This window comes from Agelaius tricolor, unplaced genomic scaffold, assembly GCF_023055355.1.
Source record: "Agelaius tricolor isolate 1412-34295 unplaced genomic scaffold, bAgeTri1.0.p SCAF_28, whole genome shotgun sequence".
NCBI lineage: Eukaryota > Metazoa > Chordata > Aves > Passeriformes > Icteridae > Agelaius > Agelaius tricolor.
The window spans coordinates 7,295,710-7,315,106 of NW_027269288.1; the positions used below are offsets into that span (position 1 = coordinate 7,295,710).

The window sequence follows — 19,397 nt, forward strand, 5'->3', positions numbered from 1 at the left end:
AGTCATTTTCATGCTCAGTAAGAACAAAGTGTCCAAGAGGCAGAATTTTATCTTAAAAATAAAAAAAAATTAAAGCATTGTTTTATACCCAGAGAAGCAGATTGGTGACATGAGGTGTTAAAAAGCAGTTGGTTCAACAGTTTGGTATTGGTTGACTTGGGGGTTTTGTGCTCTTAGTGGGTAAAGTCCCATCTCTTGTTCTGATCTAAACAATGGATTTTCCCTCATTTCACATCAACCAAGAGAAATTCCAAAGCTGTGGATTGGTCCCACACCAAACATGGAAATGCTCAGCCCCAACTGAGAGGTTTTTAACAGCTGGGAGTGTGGAAAATGTGGTGGTGGCATTGCCCAACTGTGAGCACTGGGGTTTGGGGCTGCATGGGACTGGCGAGGAGCTCATGGCATGAAATGCTGAATTTTGGGAACTCAGATTTGGTGGTTTCCAGTTCCAAATGCTGCAGCTGTGGGGTTTCCACTCAGGTGGAATATTTTCATTCCAAAAGATGTTTCATGTGTGACTCTGTCTGGTCTGTAATAAAATCAATGATCTGGCTTACCTTAATCTCCATCCATGTGTTAAATCTCTGTGCCCTGGCAATAAAACACCTGCCAGGACAGTCACTTGTGTCAGGAGGCTGCTGTGCAGCCCTTTGGGATTCATTTGAAATGCAAACAGTTGCAGTTGCCTCTCACTACTCTTATTTTCGTGTTAAATACGAATTTTTCTTTGATTTAAACATTTTTCATTGTGTGCTTGGTTATTCAGAGAGCTGCTACTGGAGAAAAATGGGTGTGCAAAGGGAGCAGCTCTGAACTCTTGAGTCTGGGCCAAAACTTCGAGTTTTGAATGCCTTTAATTTTAGGATAGACCCAAATCAAAATTATTTATGTCATCTTACCTACAATTATTTATATTATCTTACCTACAATTATTTATGTCGTCTTCTCCATCTCCTCCTGTGGGCTTGGAAAAGATTCTGACTTGGAGATGATTGTGGGATGTGGCTCCAAAGAGCAGCTTCCCCCAGCTGCTGCTGAATTTCTGGTGCTAATTTCATATTTCTGGTTCAGATTCCATGACCTGAGAACACAAAATCTGCGAGAATGGGGCTGGAATCCTCTCATGGAGTTTCTGGGAAGGAGTGAAGGAAGACAGAACAGATTCCTCAGTCCCAGGAGCTCAGGTTAAGACCTTTAGCATATTCTGTGCCCCTCAAGGCCTTTAATTTCTTCATGAATTAAATAAAAGATCTGAGGTTCTACTACCAGCAGAAAAAAAAAAAAAATGGAGTTGGGCATTCTCCCTTTTGACCATGAAGTCCCCTGGAGTGTTTGAAATCAGCTGTGAAACACACTTGAAATGACTGATTGAATCATGCCCTATAGGAGCTAAAAATAGGATAATCTGGTTTCTGGGAAGTGGCAGAGTAAATAAAGAATAATAAAAGCTGTCACCCGTGCTGAGCTCTGTGCCTGGCTCTGCAGCAAGGCAGGATCCTGGGTGCTTTTGTGATTAACACTTTTTAGTGTAGGTGTGAGCATGAATTCACATCGGAGGGCAGAGAAGAAAAGAAGTGCCTGATGAACAAGTCCTACCAGCAGCTGGCTATTTTTGCATGGTGCTGTTCTCTTTTTCTTCCCTCCGTGTAATTTCTGAGAGTCTGCCTCTGCTTTAACCATCACTGGTGAGTTGCTGTTTTTCCATTGCGTTCCAGTGGGAGCTGGGATGCAGTGGAGAAGTGGGAAGTTGGATTTGTTCTGTGTCAGGGCTGTGTGAGCAAAAATGAAGCCCCAGATTTCAGTTTCCCCCTTGCACCAAGGATGCCTGGTGCATTCCCTGTCCCTCCTGCTGGGAATGGCCCTGGCACATGGCAGTTCCCAGAGGTGGCAGCAGCCATCTGCTGTGCTGCCTCACATTGCTCACTGCTTCCAGTGATTTCAGCAGCACTGCTCTGCTCCATTTCCCCTCATGGCTTCAGAAATTCCTGCTCTTCTCCCTGTCCTGCCTGCCTCACATTGCTCAGTGATTTAAACATTATTGCTCTGCTCCATTTCACCTCATGGCTTCAAAAATTCCTGCTCTGTCTTGTCTCTGTCCTGCCTGCCTCACATGTGCTCAGTGATTTCATCATTGCTCTGCTCCATTTTACCTGATGGCTTCAAAAATTCCTGCTCTCCTCTCTGTCCTGCCTGCCTCACATGTGCTCAGTGCTTCCAGTGATTTCAGCAGCACTGCTCTGCTCCATTTCCCCTCATGGCTTCAGAAATTCCTGCTCTCCTCTCTGTCCTGCCTGCCTCACATTGCTCAGTCATTTAAACATCACTGCTCTGCTCCATTTCACCTCATGGCTTCAAAAATTCCTGCTCTGTCTTGTCTCTGTGTCCTGCCTGCCTCACATATGCTCAGTGATTTCATCATTGCTCTGCTCCATTTTACCTCATGGCTTCAAAAATTCCTGCTCCTCTCCCTCCTGCCTGCCTCATGTGCTCAGTCATTTAAACATCATTGTTTTACTCCATTTTACCTGATGGCTTCAAAAATTCTGCTCTGTCCTGCTTGCCTCACATGTGCTAAATGATTTAAACATCATTGTTTTGCTCCATTTTACTAAAATTCCTGCTCTCTCTCCTCTCTCTGTCCTGCCTGCCTCACGTGCTCAGTGATTTCAACATCATTGCTTCATTTCACCTGATGGCTTCAAAAATTCCTGCTCTCCTCTCCGTCCTGCCTGCCTCACATGTGCTCAATGATTTAAATTTAAACATCATTGTTTTGCTCTATTTTACCTGATGGCTTCAAAAATCCCTCCTCTGTCCTGCCTGCCTCACGTGCTCAGTGATTTCAACATCATTGCTCTGCTCTATTTTACCTAAAATTCCTGCTCTGTCTCCTCTCTCTGTCCTGCCTACCTCACATGTGCTAAATGATTTAAACATCATTGTTTTGCTCTGTTTTACCTAATATTCCTGCTCTGTCTCCTCTCTCTGTCCTGCCTGCCTCATATGTGCTCAGTGATTTAAATTTCAACATCATTGCTCTGCTCCATTTTAACTGATGGCTTCAAAAATCCCTGCTCTGTCCCTCTCTTTGCCTGAGCCCTCCTGTGCTGTGCTCAGCTTTTTCTTACATCAATACTAAGAAGTATTGCAATACAATGTACCAGGAGTATTTTTAAATAAGGATCAGTACCTGCATTGGTAAAATTATCCAGTATTTCACTTAGCTGGGCAAATCAAACCATAGAAATGTGAATAAAAACTGGGTGAAGTCCTCATTGTTTAGAGAGCTGGCTGCTCCAAACTCGCCCTTTAGGAATACAGGCCCTGCTCAATACTCATTCAAGTAATTCCTGGCTTAACCCAAGACAATTTTGTCATAAAATAGAACAAAGAGAATCTTCCTGCTTTAATTATTCAGGAGCCATTTGCTCTGGCTGAGTGCAGTGAAATGTGATTGACCCTGAGAGGGAATTCTCTGGGGAACTGGAAGCGCAAAATGAAAAGTTTATTTGATGTAACAGATTTTTAAACGGCAAAGAGATAAGGGAGGGAAAAGTCTGTTTAAAAGGATGGGGGGAAAAAAAATAATAATTAAAAAAAGAAAGGCAGTGCAGCTCCACCTGCTGGTGGAGAGCCCGTGGAATGGTCAGTGCAGGGAGAAACGCGTGAGCCCGAGCAGCCTGTGCTGGGCCTGGCTGAGCTCGAGTTCCTGCCCATGGAACCCCTCCTGCTCTGCCCCCAGGCTCCTCTGAACTCGGGCAGATCTTTCCGTGAGGCCTCACAAGCAAAACAAGCTTTTCCCAGTGTTCACTCTCGGAGGGATTTTCTTTTCCCGGTGTTTTATGTAAAAAAGCCTCGGCTGGTGAAGATGGAGAGGTTAAAAATGAGGCAGGGTTAACTGGAGCAGGGGCTCTTGGACAACTTTAAAACCAAGTTCTGTTTAGAATTCCTGTTTAGAATTCTGTTTTAGAATTCTGTTTAGAATTCCTGTTTAGAATTCTGTTTTAGAATTCTGTTTTAGAATTCTGTTTTAGAATTCCGGTTTAGAATTCTGTTTAGAATAGGATTCCCTGCATTTCTCTCCAGCCCCTCTCCCCAATATTCCTGAGCTCCCTCTCTCATTTTTTGCCATGCTCTGTCACAGCCCTGATGAGAATCCCTGCTCTTTTCAGTCTCCCTCCTCTGCCTTAGCTAGGATTGAGGATCTAGAGTCGAAACAATTAATATATTTTAATTGGCAGGGTGCTCTTGCTGATCTGGTGCCCTGTGCTGTGGCAGGGAAGTCCCTCTGCAGTGGGAATTTGGATTTTGCTGTCACACACACACACTCCTGTTGCACCTGAGGGAAAGAACCACCTCACACATTCCAAACCCTCGTTTATAAAACCAAACACATTTGAAGATGCAGAATTCCAACATTCAGGGTTTTTCCTCTCTTTTGCACAAGCAGGGTTGCTGTTGAGTGAGGAGCAGTAGGCAGCAGCAGCAGCAGCAGCAGCTCCTTCCCTAGCCTGGGTGTGCTGGGCAGGGTGAGTCATCCTGGAAACACGTAACTGCATAAATTTATCTCAGCTTCCATTGATTTTTCACCAGAGTTCCTTATCTTTGCTTTATTGATTTTACTTCCTGGGGTATTATAAGCAAAACTGAAGGAAGGTCCAGTGGGAATAATCATGTCTGGTGCTTGGCTCCCTGGAGCTGCTGCTCAGTCCAATGGGAAGAAGCAGACAGGGTTTGGAGTGAATGGGAGACAACACCTGGCTTTTAAAATTACTCAAGATTTGTAACTCTGAGTTATTTTGTTCTGTGTTCTCTTCCACACACAAGGTGCTCAGAATTCCTTCTTAGTACCTGAGGGACCTTTGGAAGCCAAAGTTTATGCCCAATAGGATGAATTTTTATTTTCCAAAAGGAATGGTATTATATATTATATTATATTTAGATATTATATGTGTGTGTGTGTGTGTGTGTGTGTGTGTGTTTTATATAAATATATATATAATATCCAAAATGGATGGTATTAGCTGGATATATATGTGTGCATATATTATATATATATATGTATAGATATAGATATAGATATAGATATAGATATAGATATAGATATAGATAGATAGATATATTTTATATATATTTTTATCCAAAATGGATGGTATTAGCTGGATATATATGTGTGTATATATATAGATATAGATATATATATGGATATATTTTATATATATTTTTATCCAAAATGCATGGTATTAGCTGGATATATACGTGTGTATATATTATATGTATGTGTCTATATATATATATGGATGCATTTTATATATTTATATATTTATATATTTATATATTTATATATATAAAATATCCAAAATGGATGGTATTAGCTGGATATATATGTGTGTATGTATTATATATATGTGTGTATGTATATATATATGTGTATATATATATATATGCATTTTATATATATTTTATATATATATATATATATAATATCCCAAATGCATGGTATTAGCTGGAGTTGAAGGCATCCCCCTCCTGGAATCACTGAAAATCCAGCCTCACGCTGATCTGTGCTTTGCACATGTTTAGGAATTTAACAATTCCTTCCACCCTGAAAGCAGCACAGAGCAGGTGAGGAGCAGAGCTGTGAGACACTGGGCTCTGAAGAGCAGCAGTTCCACGTCCCCCTGCTCCCTTTGCCTGCTCAGATATCTGCTCCTGTTTCCCTGCTGGGATCTGAGCCTTGAATGAACAATGAGGATGCAGGGAGTGACAGCTCTGGGAGTGATGGACACCAGTTTGCACTAATGAGAGATCTGGGAGCTTTGCCAAGGATGACTGCATCACTGAATTGAACAATTCCATATTTCATCTGCCTCTTGCATCAGACACGTGCGCTTAACCCGCTGCGAGCTGAAATCCTGGCAAATCCTGGCAAATCTTGGCAAATCTTGGCAAATCCAGGTGGCAGAGTCAGCCAGGGAATGAGCTCTGAGGGAGCTCTTGAGGGAATCCAGAGAGCCAGGAGCACTCAGCATGGAGAAAAAGGAACGAGCTTCATTGGCCAGGCTGCGTCTGGCAGCGGCAGCTCTAAAATGTGAGGCTGGAATTCAAAAAGCATCTTTGGAGCTGTTCTCCCTCCCTCCCTCCCTCCTCCCAAGGCTTATTTCAATCAAGTGATAACATCAGCCTCGGTGGCAGGAAATGAAGCAATTACAGATGGACCTCAAGGAGCTGCTTATCACAACTGAAGGTTGAACTTGCAGAGGCAAAAGGATCGTTCCTGTCCTTTGAAGCCTGTCCCTGTTCTCTCCACCAAGAGTAACTCAACCAGAAATTCCAGATGGGAGCCTCTGACCTCAGCTCTGCTCTGAAAGTGAAAGTCCCTCATCGAGTTGTAGAGCTTGAATTAACAGGGCTCATTTATCTTCCTGCACTAAAAAAAGGAAATCCAAGCTCTTGGATTTCTGTTTATCTGTTTTATCTGTTCTATGGTGTGGCAGCTGCATTCACCTTTAGAGTCCAAATTATTCTGTCAGGTCTTGGCACCTGAAGCAGCCCCATCAATTAAAATCTGGTAAATTCTGGATGTGAAACAGTTGGTGGAACCTCTGCCAAGAACTCCAAAACCCTGCTGTTGGTTCTGAATGATTGAACTTATTTATTTCCCATTTCTAGTGCCTCACTGTTTATATTCTGAATAAGAAACAGCAGCATCAGCAATATTTGCTTTTGCAGGGAGAAGTTTGCAAAGAATCCTCTTCACCTCAACCATTTTCTGATTTTTTTTTTAAGAAATCCAGTAATTGTTAAAGCTGTTTGTGCCCATTTGAACCCCTTTGATAAAGCAATGCCTCCATGTCTGTGCATCTGAAAAGGCAATTTCTGACAATGTCTGTCCATCTGAAAAGGCAAAACCTCCCAAGGGATTTCCCCACGCTCCTGTAACTGTAATACATTGGGTGTGAGCCACAGACAGCACAAATATTCTTGATTTTACACTTTATTCTAATTAGACCATCTCAGGGGTTGTGTCTGGCTGAGTTTTCATGGGGCATCCTCTGCAGTTTCAGCTCAGGGGTTTCTGATCCAGCTCCTCCTCCTCAGTGCTGGATTTCTGGGGGTGCTTGAGAGGATTTCACCCCTTGCTGTGGACACCCAGCCCTGCTGTGGAGGGAGGCCAGACCATTAAAATAATTGAAAAATTACATAACTGGGCAACTGCATTGCATGGGAAAGCACTTTGGATCTTCCCCCTTTTCCCTCCTTTTCCATGTCCCAAAATCAGCAATTTTCACCATTAATCCAGAGCTCATAGGGTCCAGTGCTGAAACACTGGTGCTGAATTTAATATGGATCCCACCCTTGTAGGAGGGCTCAAATCCAGCCTGGGCATCCTGAGCAGAGCCTGTGCATTGAGCACCAACTCACAGCAATTATTTAGAAAATAATATTTAAAAATATTAGTTAGAAGATATTATAAAATAGTATAGTATAAAATATTATTAAAGACATAGAAAAATATAGATATCAATATATTATATAGATTATAATGTATAATATTATAAAACTATTATTTAGAAAAAAGAATTTAATTTTTGAGTGACTGGTCAGGTGCTGTGAACATCAAATTCTGCTTTTCCTGGGCTTTTATGACATTTGGGGGCTGACTTCCAGCCTCTAGTCACAACTATGTAATTAACAATCAGCTTCATTATATCAAAATAATTTAATTTCTGATTGCTTACATTGAAATTTTGGGTTGAGTGGGAAGTTTGACAGCATGTGCTTGAATTTCCCGATTTTACAGAAGGAAACAAATATGAGGTGTGGGGAATAAGTCCATCAGGAGACCCTAAAGTTCATCAGGAGCTTTTTAGCTGTGGATTCTGCCCCGTGCTGGGACGTTTGTATTGGCAGGGAAGAGATGCTGCTGATCGATAACCGATCAATAACCGCTGTATTGGACTCCTTCGGCAAGGTATCATCCCATGGGGAGCGGGAAAACCGCTGGATAAGGGGACAAAATTCTCAAATTCTCCTTTTTTCCGGGGAAACGCGGCCGTGCGAGAGAAGCGGGATGCGGCTGCTGCCACCTGGTGCTGGCGCCCAGTTTGGCCGCGGAACTGGGACCAGGGAGGCGCCAGGCAAAGGAAGGGTCCTCCTCGACATCCAGGCTTGGCACGAGGGCAAATGGGACACCAAAATACGGGCTGGGAAAACTGGGAAAATATAGGAGAAATTATGAATATATTTATAAAAATATATTGAAAATTTTATATCTTTATATGTGTATATATATGTGTATATATATATATATATATATATATATATATGACATATATATATATGACATATATATAAATATATAAATATATAGGAGATATATAATTAGGGGCAAATGAGACACCAAAATACAGGCTGGGAAAATATAGGAGAAATTATGAATATATATAAATAAATATATATATATATACATGATATATATATATACATGAGATATATAGATATAGATATAGATAGATAGATGAGATATATATATGATATATATATATAAAATGTATATTATATATACACACACACACACATATATATAAAATATATATTTAGGGGCAAAAGAGACATCAAAAAAATATAGGCTGTAAAAATATAGGAGAAATTATGAATATATATATATTATATATATACACATGATATATATATATACATGAGATATATATATAGAGATATAGATAGATAGATAGATAGATAGATGAGATATATATATGATATATATATATATAATGTATATTATATATACACACACATATATATAAAATATATATTTAGGGGCAAATGAGACATCAAAAAAATATAGGCTGTAAAAATATAGGAGAAATTATGAATATATGTGTATATATATTATATATATTTTTTAACTATATTTTTATATTATATATATGTATATATATGTGTATATATATATATATATGTGTATATTCCATTATATATCTATATAATATATTTAATGGAATATATGGCACTGCTTCCAGTGGATTTGGGGGTGTGGAGTAGCTTAAAGCACACGCTGAGAGGTGTGAGCAAACACCACAATTGGTGAGCAAACACCACAATTGGTGAGCAAACACCACAATTCCCCCAGTCAATTATTCACAGCAGCAGAGTTGCCCCCAGAGCACGTTTGTATTTCAGTGGTTTGGGGATGGGCAGCTGCTCTTGTCAGGGCATTGTTACGGACAATATTTCTGTAAAATCTCAAAGCTCCTCCTGCCACATCCTTCTGGCCCTTTGGGGTTTCACGGGGTGAAATGTGAATTTTCTGCATTCATTTATTGACATGAAGGCCGATGAGGAGGAATTATTTTTTCTCTACTAATCAATCTTGACAGCCAATGTGTAAAGGAGTCTCAAACCCAATTTTTGTGTGTGTGTGTGTGTGTTCCAAACAGATCTAAAAATGTCCTGCAGGGAATTACAGACAAAGCTGAGCTGGCCTGGCTGTGCTCTCTCAGAGGTGATGGGAGCAGCGCTCTGAGCCCAGGGGAAAATTTCATCTTGGGTGTTTAAAACCTTCTGAGCTCTATTAAAACCTCCTGAGCTTGGTGAAGGGGCTGGGGAAGAGCTCTGCCGGCTGCGGGAGCAGCAGAGGGCACTGCTGCCGCTCTCACAGCAGCTCTGCTCTGCTCCCAGGGAAATCAGAACTGCCTGGGGCAAAGGGGGCACCGAGTCCAGCCCTGATCCTGCTCGGGACACCCCAGAAAGTGCCCAGCTCTGTGTGGGGTTTGGGATGTGATGAGCAGCACGGCCCCTCCTGTCCCAGACTCGGGGTGTCCCTGGGACAGGGGGACAGGGTCCCCATGATCTGTGTGTGCCATGGGTGAGCATCTCTGCCCTGCCCTCAGGGCTGACTGCAGCAGGACAGGACAGGGGTAAACCCCAAAACCCGGCCTGAGGGATGTGGGACCTTCCCAGGGATCCCCCAAATGTGTGACCTGCTCAGGGGTCCCCCAAATGTGTGACCACCTGAGGGATCCCCCAAATGTGTGCCCTTCCCAGGGATCCCCCAGTCCTGGAGCAGGACAGGACAGGGATAAAACAGCCTGAGGGATCTGTGACCTCCCTTGGGATCCCCCAAATGTGTGCCCTTCCCAGGGATCCCCCACTCCTGCAGCAGGACAGGACAGGGATAAAACCCTAAAACTCAGCCTGAGGGATCTGTGACCTCCTCAGGGATCCCCCAGTCCTACAGCAGGACCTGACAGGGATAAAACTGAGCCTGAGGGATGTGGGACCTCCCTAGGGATCCCCCAAATGTGTGCCCTCCTCAGGGGTCCCCCAGTCCTGTGACTGCAGCAGGACATGACAGGGATAAAACTGAGCCTGAGGAATGTGTGACCTCCCCAGGGATCCCCCAAGTTTGTGACCTCATCAGGGATCCCCCAAATGTGTGACTTCCTCAAGGATCCCCCAAATATGTGCCCTCCTCAGGGATCCCCCAGCCCTGTAGGTGACTGCAGCAGGACATGACAGGGATAAAACCCAGCCTGAGGGATCTGTGCCCTCCTCAGGGATCCCCCAGTTCTGTGGGGTGGCTGCAGCAGGACATGACAGGGATAAAACCCAGCCTGAGGGATGTGTGCCCTCCTCAGGGATCCCCCAAATGTGTGGGGTGACTGCAGCAGGACATGACAAGGATAAAACCCAGCCTGAGGGATGTGTGCCCTCCTCAGGGATCCCCCAAATGTGTGGGGTGACTGCAGCAGGACATGACAAGGATAAAACCCAGCCTGAGGCGTCCCCAGCTCTGTTTTCCTGTGGCTGGGGGTTGCTCAAGCGTGGATCTGTAAAGCTGACCTTGCTGACCTGCTTGCTGTCACAACAGGTGATGCTCAGGACGAAACAGGAAGGACAAACAGGATTCAGGATCAGCCTGGGAGGCTGTGCTGGTGAGTGGGGAGCTCTGCCAGCACTGGGGATGATGGAAAGTTTGTTCTGCAGCAATACAGGGGGAAAATGGAAATTGTAGGGAATTAAAAGGAATCTGCTGTTCAGAAAAAGAATAAATTTTAAGGAAATTTTAAGAAAGGGGAAGGAGGTGGAGGCAGGTCTGCTGGGAGAGGACAATTTGGGATGTTATTTTGGATGATTCTTGGGTGATTTTTTGCAGTTTTTTAAAATACCTGCCTGGCCCCAGCGTTAGGAACATCATCTGTGGGTGCAGAGGGAAGGAAAATGGGTGTCTGAGTGTAACCATGAGAACAAACCAGTCCTAGAGAACACTTTGGTGCTTTTCTTTCTGGTGCTTTTTCTACTGAAATGTTTTGGGGAAAGGAGAGGCTTCACTGGGGGCCACAGTTACTCTCAGCCTTGTGTCTGAGGCACCAGGACCAGTCATTTTACCCAGGCTATTGTAAATGCAGGTGCAGAGCTCCTGAGTGTGTCATTCTTTCATCTGAAAAATTATCCTGCTCTTTTCTGTGAAGAAAAAGGATCATTTAACTACAGTGCAGGATGTTCTGTTAATACGGGGTTTTGGGGAGGTATATTTCCTTTTGTGCACAGGCAAGGGATATCTGCATCACCTTTCTGAGAATTAGAACAAAGGGGGTAAATGGGAAGGGTTTCAAATGCATCTGGGATCTGAGCATCTGCAAAATACAAGGGAGTTTGAATACATGAAAAGAGGAAGTTAATAATGCTGGGCTATGGAGAATTCTGATGCAAATGAAGCAGAAGTTGGCAGAGCCCAGTCTCTTTTCATTTCTGTTTTTGACAGTCACAAGAGTGTGATGTAAGGCTCATATTCAGAACTAATCCTACCTTGTGCTGAAGCTTCTGGATTCCAGACTGATTTCCTCTGCGTTTGTGTTGTTCTGATTATATCAACTGGAGGTTTCTGTTTTTAGAATTAGATTTAATTTCTCCCTTTGCAGAGACTTTTTCCGAGCATTAATTTTGTCTCTTCAAGTCCACATTGTGTTAGCACTGGCCTTGGTTTGCCTCTCCTCTTGGTGAAAAGCTCCATCTGATCCTCATCAGCAAATTGGATTCAGGCAATTACTTCTGAAGATCTTCCATCGAGATTTCAGGTTTCTCAACAAGAAAACTAAAACTTTTTCTTTAAAAAGTGTCCTGGTGATATCGAGCCACTGGTCAGAATTCTCTCTTGTGCTATCAAAGAACTCCCAGGGCAGCACAAACCTGAAGGTCAAAGGAATAAAGAGCCTCAATTACGAGAGGATGAGCAGCTTTTTTAATCCCTGGATTGTTTAGTGGGGGGTTTAACCAGAGTTTAAGACAAGGGTGGAGTGTCTGATGAGCCAACAACTGCAATGGAGCAGAGCCACACAGCGAGGTGATGGCAGTGCCTTTGCTAACTGGGGACAGCAAAGCTCCCAAAGTTAAAACTGCAGAGTCTTAGGGCTGCAAGGAAATGTTTGGTAATGACCAAGCTGCAAATTGGCTCCCTGGAGGCTCTGAGAGCAGAAATTGGTGTTGATTCCTGGTGAGTTAATGAGGAGCAGCCTCCCTGCAGGATGGATGTGCCTGCAGTGCTCCAAGGCTTCTGGTACCTGCTCAGCCACTGCTTTGGGATGAGGTTTTGCTGTGGCAGCCTGGAAAAAAAGAAAGAGCCCCCCACTGTCTTTATTCCCTTTGGAACAAGAACATGGCATTTCACACCTGTACAGAACCTGCAGTGGTAATCCTTTCCCTTGCCAGCAACAAAAGCAAGGTTTGGCCCTTTGACTTTTCCTGTCGCCTGCTGAGCTTGTGCCTGCTGCTGTTTCAGGCCATTCCACAGCTGCCAGGGCCTGCTCACACATGAGAGCAAAGAGGAATCCATCTCACTCTTGCTCTCACTCCTCGGGCTGTTGTCAAAGCCTGGGCAGTTATGGGAGCTGCTGGCCCGACCTCCTCCCTTCTCACTGCTCACTGTTTATCTTGCTCGCTCGACTTGGGTGATTCCTGGCAAGGAAAGGCCCCAGAACAACCAGCCCCACCACTATCAAGGCCCAGCTGGAGTTGGAGTGGTAATTTCAGTATCTTTGAGCAGTTTGTGATGGTGTTGGGTGTTGGATTAAGCCCTTTTCTGGCCCAGGGATGGGGCAACTGAGAGGTGTTTGAAAAACTTTTATTCCATTTTCAGTCTCATGAGAAGGGTGAGACAATACAGATGTTATAATTCACACCATCATAATCAGAAGTTAACTATTTCCTAATTACAATGAGCAATAAGTGGTTTTTGGCTTATCAGTTTTAGTTATACCATGTTGTAGATGCTTTGAAGTCAATAATGTAAAATCACCCCTCGGGGGACCCTGGAAAAGCAGGAATTGCACCAGGGCAGGTGGGGCAGGAATTGCAGCACGGGGCTGCTGGGCTGGGCTGCAGAACTCAGGGTGTGGGGCCTGGCAGCTCCCAAACCCCCCTGCACCTTTGCTGGGTTCAGCTGAGTTATCTGCTCCTCACAAGGAGCACCAACTTGTCAGACAATAACACATGTCCTGACCCAGGGATGGGGCAGCTGAGAGGTGTTTGAAAAACTTTTATTCCATTTTCAGTCTCATGAGAAGATTGTGACAGTACAGGTGTCATAATTCACTCATCACAATCAGGAGTTAACCATTTCCTAATTACATTTTAAGTGTTTCTTGCCCTATCAGCTTTGGCCACACCACGCTGTAACTGCCCTAAAGTCAATAATCTAAAATTACCCCTCATGGCTCCTGCTCCAATGCATCTTTCATGGTTCTGTCCCACAGTTCTGATGAGGTTCTAGGTGATAGAAAGAAGCTCTTTTCCTTGCAATACTGGGAGCTGGAGCTCTGTGAGGATTCTGCCATCTCTCCTGAGCTCCTGCCATAAATGCTGGAAGCGCTGATGGCTCCTGGGCAGGAGCTGCAGCTCCCAGAGCTCCCCAAATCAAAGGTGTTTTATAGGAAACCAAGAGGTTTTCCTCACAGTTCACCCGGAATTACAGACAACTTGGACTTTGCAGGGTGAAAATTTAGCCTAGAAAAGGTTTAAGGGGTGTTTGGTTTAGAGGGATCCTGCAGAAAACAGAATTCATTTCTCTGGGCTACACATCTCTCTGGTAAATTGTTTAAAATCCAGTGCTGCAGGACTGTGCTTGCAGAAGCATCTGGAAAATGAAGCAACCAGAAGCTTTTACATTTTCCAGTTCATCGAGCTGCTTTCCTAAAAAGAATCGAGGTGTGCTGTGAGGTCCTTCCTCACAAGAGTCACCAGTTTTCCTGAGAACAGTGAAATGGTGCGATAAGCAAACCAGTTTTTAAGAATTATTTTTGTTTACAAGTGAAAACCCATCTGCTTCTGAACACTTCTGGGGCACATGCAATGATGCATTTCCTGTGTCAGGGAGATTACAGTCCTGACAAGACTGATAAAGAGGAAAGCAGTTGATTTTATCTGTTTTAAAGGCAGAAAAGCACACTCTGTTAGTCACTCAGACACAGAGCACCAAACACACCAAGCTGAATCCCAAATCTCTCCTCCACATCCTGCTTCGAGACAGGAGGTAAGTCCTGGCTGCAGATTTGGATATTCCTCTTCTTGTTAGATTTTTTTAAAAATCCCTCCACTTTTCTCACCTGACTTTCCTTTCCTGGCTGCAGATTTTGATATTCCTCTTCATGTTAGACTTTTTTAAAATCCCTCCACTTTTCTCACCTGACTTTCCTTTCCTGGCTGCAGATTTTGATTTTCTTCTTCATATTAGACTTCTCCAAAATCTCTCACCTGACTTTCCTTTCCTGGCTGCAGATTTTGGTATTCCTCTTCATGTTAGACTTTTTAAAAATCCCTCCACTTATCTCACCCGACTTTCCTGGCTGCCAGCAGTTCTCAGTCCTACCCTGACATTGTCAGGGATGATCTGGGGATGGAGTTCGGCTATCAGGCCAACATTCCCAATCACTCAGATTTATTAACCCTTATGCAAGTCAATTAATGTAGCTCAGCCTCAAAAGTGGGACAGTGACATTTACATAACGATTGGAGGTGTTGGTAATCAGCCCGAATAATGAAAAGCATTTCCCCGTCTCTGTGTCAGTGTGTGAGCATTGAGAAATCATTTATTTGTCACATTCACGTGCCTCCATCTCCAGCAGAATTCAGCTTTTGTGGTACTTTTTAACTTCTCGTGATCCCTCAGGAATTCTGAGTCATCTGAGGCTGTTTGAAATGAGGGTTGAGAGGTAAGAACTGTGTTCTTCCACCCTGCTAGGTGTTAATAGAGACAATTTGCTAATTGCTTCCTGCTGAGTGGAAATGCCTCCTTGCTGGAGGAAGGTTTGGGGTGTGGGTGGAGGTTCTGTACCAGGCACATCTGTGCAAGTTGTCAAACAACAGCATTTTTGGGAAATTATCTTTTCTGTTATTTCTAGGAACTGAGAACCCCAGTGGGAAAAAAAAGCAGAATGTTTTTATGCTCATTTCTCAAGTTCCTGCCAACATTTCTCTTTGTTTCCTTCCCTGAGAGAAAGGAAGCACAACCTGGCTCAAAGCCTTCTGCTCATGGTGCCAGGGAGGAAATGTTTAAAAGTCTGAAAAATGTGTATTTTGTGATTGGCTTTTCACAAATATTAAAATGAATATTATATGTGTTGTGTTAGAAAGTAATGCTGTATTGATTCTCTTGAGCAGTGTGTTAAATAGAGTTTTAGGTTATAAAAAATGTTAAAATACAAACGATGCTATGTAGGATACTTTTTTTAAAGAAAGGACTCACAGCAGCCACAGGACACCTGAAGCTTTCAGAAAAAATAATTTATTTCTCTCTTATCAGAAGAAACGAACTTCTTCTTGCCTTGAAGGCACTGTCAGGATTCGGAGGAAGAAGTTGACGATGACCAGACAGAATCCTGTGTTTGAATGGAATTTATGCATCACTAATGAGGTGTATGAATATGCAACAGGCTGTTGTTTTTAAGGGTTAACCCTTTGTTAACGGGGGTCCTTTTCTGGGCTTGTGCTGCCCAGAAAAGGTACCCGGATGTCCATAACTCTTTTTCTTTATTGTCTCATATTGTCCAAAATTCAATTTGTCCAAATTATTATTACTCTAATTGTACTACTATTTTTAGAACCATTTTATCACCATTAACCTTTTAAAATTTTTAAAAACAAGTGATTGGCGTTTTTCACAAAAGGCACCACCTAACCCCCTCCCGTTTGTCCCGTGTCTGCACTCTGGGGATGGAGGAGCTGCCACAGCCCGGGACGCTCATCCCAGCAGAGCCCCAAGGTCGCTGCTGAACCTGCCCAGCTCGGAGCTGCTGCTTTAACACCGGCCCTTTATAAATAGGACAGGCTCAGCTGCTTAGCAGCCTTATCTCCACCAATTACAGGGATAAGAGCCGCTCCTGCTGCAGGGTTCAGGCCTCTTACAAAATGTTGAGCAACAGCAGGGCAGTGGCTGTGCTGTGGGAGGAGCGGCTGCCTCTTGAAGGGTTTGTGTTGGAGCGGCCAATGTAAATTGGCGTGGCTGTGAAAAATGTGTGGTTTATGACTGGCTTTTCACAAATATTAAAGTGAATATTGTGTGTGTTATGTTAGAAAGTTATGCTGTATTAGTTCTGTAGTGTGGTGAATATAGTTTTAGGTTATAACATAAGGTTAAAATAGAAACGGTGCTGTGTAAGGTACTTTTTAACTAACTCAAGAAAGGGAGGAGATTATCAAGAAGTTCTTTGCACAGAGATAACAGCAACGGGCGATTGGTGTTTGTCACGGCGGGGATTTATCACTTTCACCCTGGTGAGTTTGGAAAAGCCCATCCCAAGATCCAGCCCTGCTCAGTGAGCGGTGGCTGCTGTGTCCAAGCGTCTCTCCTGGGATGATTTTTCACTGCAGGTTTCAGGGCAATGCTTTGACTCCCTAAAGCTGAATTCCTGCCCAGTGTCATGTCCGGGTGTCCCTTTGCACTTTGAGAATCCCTTTCAGCACATTAAAGGCATTTGGGGCTCTGAGATCTCATTAACCCCTCAAAGCTGTGAATTCTGCCTTAATTCCTTGCACACTGGATGAAGGGCTAGAGAGAAGTTTTGCCTCAAAATCTTGTACTTTCAAGAGTGGTGTAACATGGCCAGTGGTATTTTCCCACATCTAGCAACAGCTTCCTCTTTTTCAAGTTTGTTTCAGCCTTTACTGACCATCAGTTATTTACAGCTCCCTGGTTCCCCAAAAACAAATTACTACATAAAGGAAGAAGAAAGAAAAAAAAAAATCCCCGAGTGCCACATTCTCTTATGATGTAATTTGTGTAATTTGCTCTTACTGCGTGAGTTCATCCTGGTGTGATTTATCCCACGAGTGTGGCCTCCTTAAAGCAGAAGATGCAATTTTGAAATTACAAAACCTGATCGGTTTGGTAACTGAAGAATTGTTTTCTTGCTGGCATCCACCCAGGCGCTTGATCCTCCCTCTGTTGAAGTTGTGACAAAGCTCCTGATGATTTTGAGGTACCAAAACCTTTTTTTTTTTTTTTTTTTTTTGAGTTCAAGTATGGAGAATGTTTTCTTTACACTTCACCACTTTGTCTTTGAGAGGAGCGATCCTCACAAAGCGGTGTGGGCTGCCGAGCAGTTTTGTGTCACAAAGGGCATTTCCCAGGTGATGAAAGGGCAGATTAAGGTAAAAGTTGGTGACGGGAGATGCGAGCAGGGTGTGAGGGATGTGCCAACAGCCACACCCCGGCCAAGGGCGTGGTGGGAGCCGCAGGGAAAAGGCAGGAGGAGAGCAGGGGATGGTTCAGTGTGTGCCCGAGCTGAGAGGGCATGGAGGAGGTGAGATAAATGGGAGTGGGATGGGATGGGGGGCTCGGAGGGATGGGATGTGTTAGGAAAATTAATCCACAAACACCAGAGGTTTATGTCCAAAAAGGAGACAGAGGAGCCCTTTCTGGCTTTATTGGAATAAAGGGAGAGGCCATGGGACATTCCCCTGGAGTCTCTCCAATTTTTTGGAGGACCCAGCCTCCTTTTTATCCAATTTCCCGGCCACATTTCCCTTCTCTCTTTCCCCATTTCTGAGGTACTTGAGAGGTTCAGACTTCCCAAAACACCTGATACCAAAGATTTCCCTCTAATGTACAACCCTCCCTTTTAATTTTTAATTCTTACTGAATTTAGGGGTTTTGCTTCCCCATTGTTTCTTTCATCTCTCAACGTCTAATTTCGTTTATCAGCAAACCTAAAGTTTATTTCTAAAAGCAAATATCTCTTTCCATTCATCAATCAGTGGAATCCTTCCCATTGTTTCTTTTATCCACCAGCAGCCCCGCAGCTGGTTTGGAAGGACAAATCCACCATTCTTCTCAGATGGGATGGGATGGTGGAGGTGGGGAGGTGTGGATGGCTGGAGTGATGGGATGATCAGAGGGTGGAAGATGGGATGGTGAGAGGTAGGAGGGGTGGGATGGTGGGAGATGGGATGTTTGGAGGGTTGAGAGGTTGGAGGTAGGAAGTGAGGGATTGCTGAAGGGGTGGGATGGTGGTATAGTGGGAGAGGAGGGATAGCCAGAGGTGTGAGATGGCCGGAATTTGGAGGTGTATGGCGGGAGGCTGTGGGGTGGTGTGAGGGATGTGAATCGTTGGAGGGATGGGATGGCTGGAGGTGATGGTCTGGGATGGCTGGAACTTGGAGGTGTAACAGTCCGGGGGTTGTGGGGTGCTGTGGATGGCTGGAGGGATGGCATGGCCGATATTTGAAGGTGTAACTGCGGGGTGCTGTGAGGGCTGTGGATGGCTGGAGGGATGGCATGGCCGATATTTGAAGGTGTAACTGCGGGGTGCTGTGAGGGCTGTGGGCTGGCTGAACGCGTCCGCTGCCCATATCCCCCGCTGGCACCTCCAACGCGGGTATAACCCGATGCAATCCCGGTTCCTACACACCCAGAGCCCACCCAGCTCCCCCGCGCTTAATGACCGCTAATTATCGCTAATTATCGCTAATCACCCCGCGGGCCACAGGCGGCCCCGCGCAACCGCACCGCCCGCGCCTGCGCGCCGGGCCCGCGGCCGAACCGCGCCTGCGCGGGGGCGGCGGGGAGGGGACGATGGAGGCGCGCAGGGCCCGCCGGCCCCGCGCCCCTCACAGCGCCCAGCGCCGCCAGCAGCGCCGCGGGGCCCGGCCCTGAGCCACGCCGTGAGTCGGGGCCCCGGGGGAGCCGCGCGGGGCAGCCCGCGGGGTCCTGAGGGGAGAGCGGTGCGGGTGGCCCCGGTGCGCGTGTGTGTGTCCCCGGTGCGCGTCCCCCTGTTCCCCCGCTGCCCGTCCCCAGTGCGTGTCCCCGTGTCCCCTGCCCGGTGTCTGTCCCCGCCGGGTCGCTCCGTGCCCGCATGTGTCCCAAGTGCCCGCATTCCCGCATCCCAGTGGCTCCG

The 19,397-nt window shown here is 44.9% G+C and overlaps 1 protein-coding gene across 3 annotated transcripts in view; it reads left to right on the forward strand.

Annotated features, from left to right (window-relative positions):
* Window positions 1-14,423: 14,423 nt before the first annotated feature.
* NADK (NAD kinase) overlaps window positions 14,424-19,397 on the forward strand; it is a 29,081-nt gene continuing 24,107 nt past the window's right edge. For 2 of the 3 annotated variants that reach the window (XR_011682592.1, XM_071448770.1), the window contains exon 1: window positions 19,042-19,164. The gene's annotated coding sequence lies outside the window, so the exon portion shown is untranslated. Of the gene's footprint in view, window positions 14,537-19,041; window positions 19,165-19,397 lie in introns of those variants that run through there. The other variant, XM_071448771.1, reaches the window with a different exon arrangement.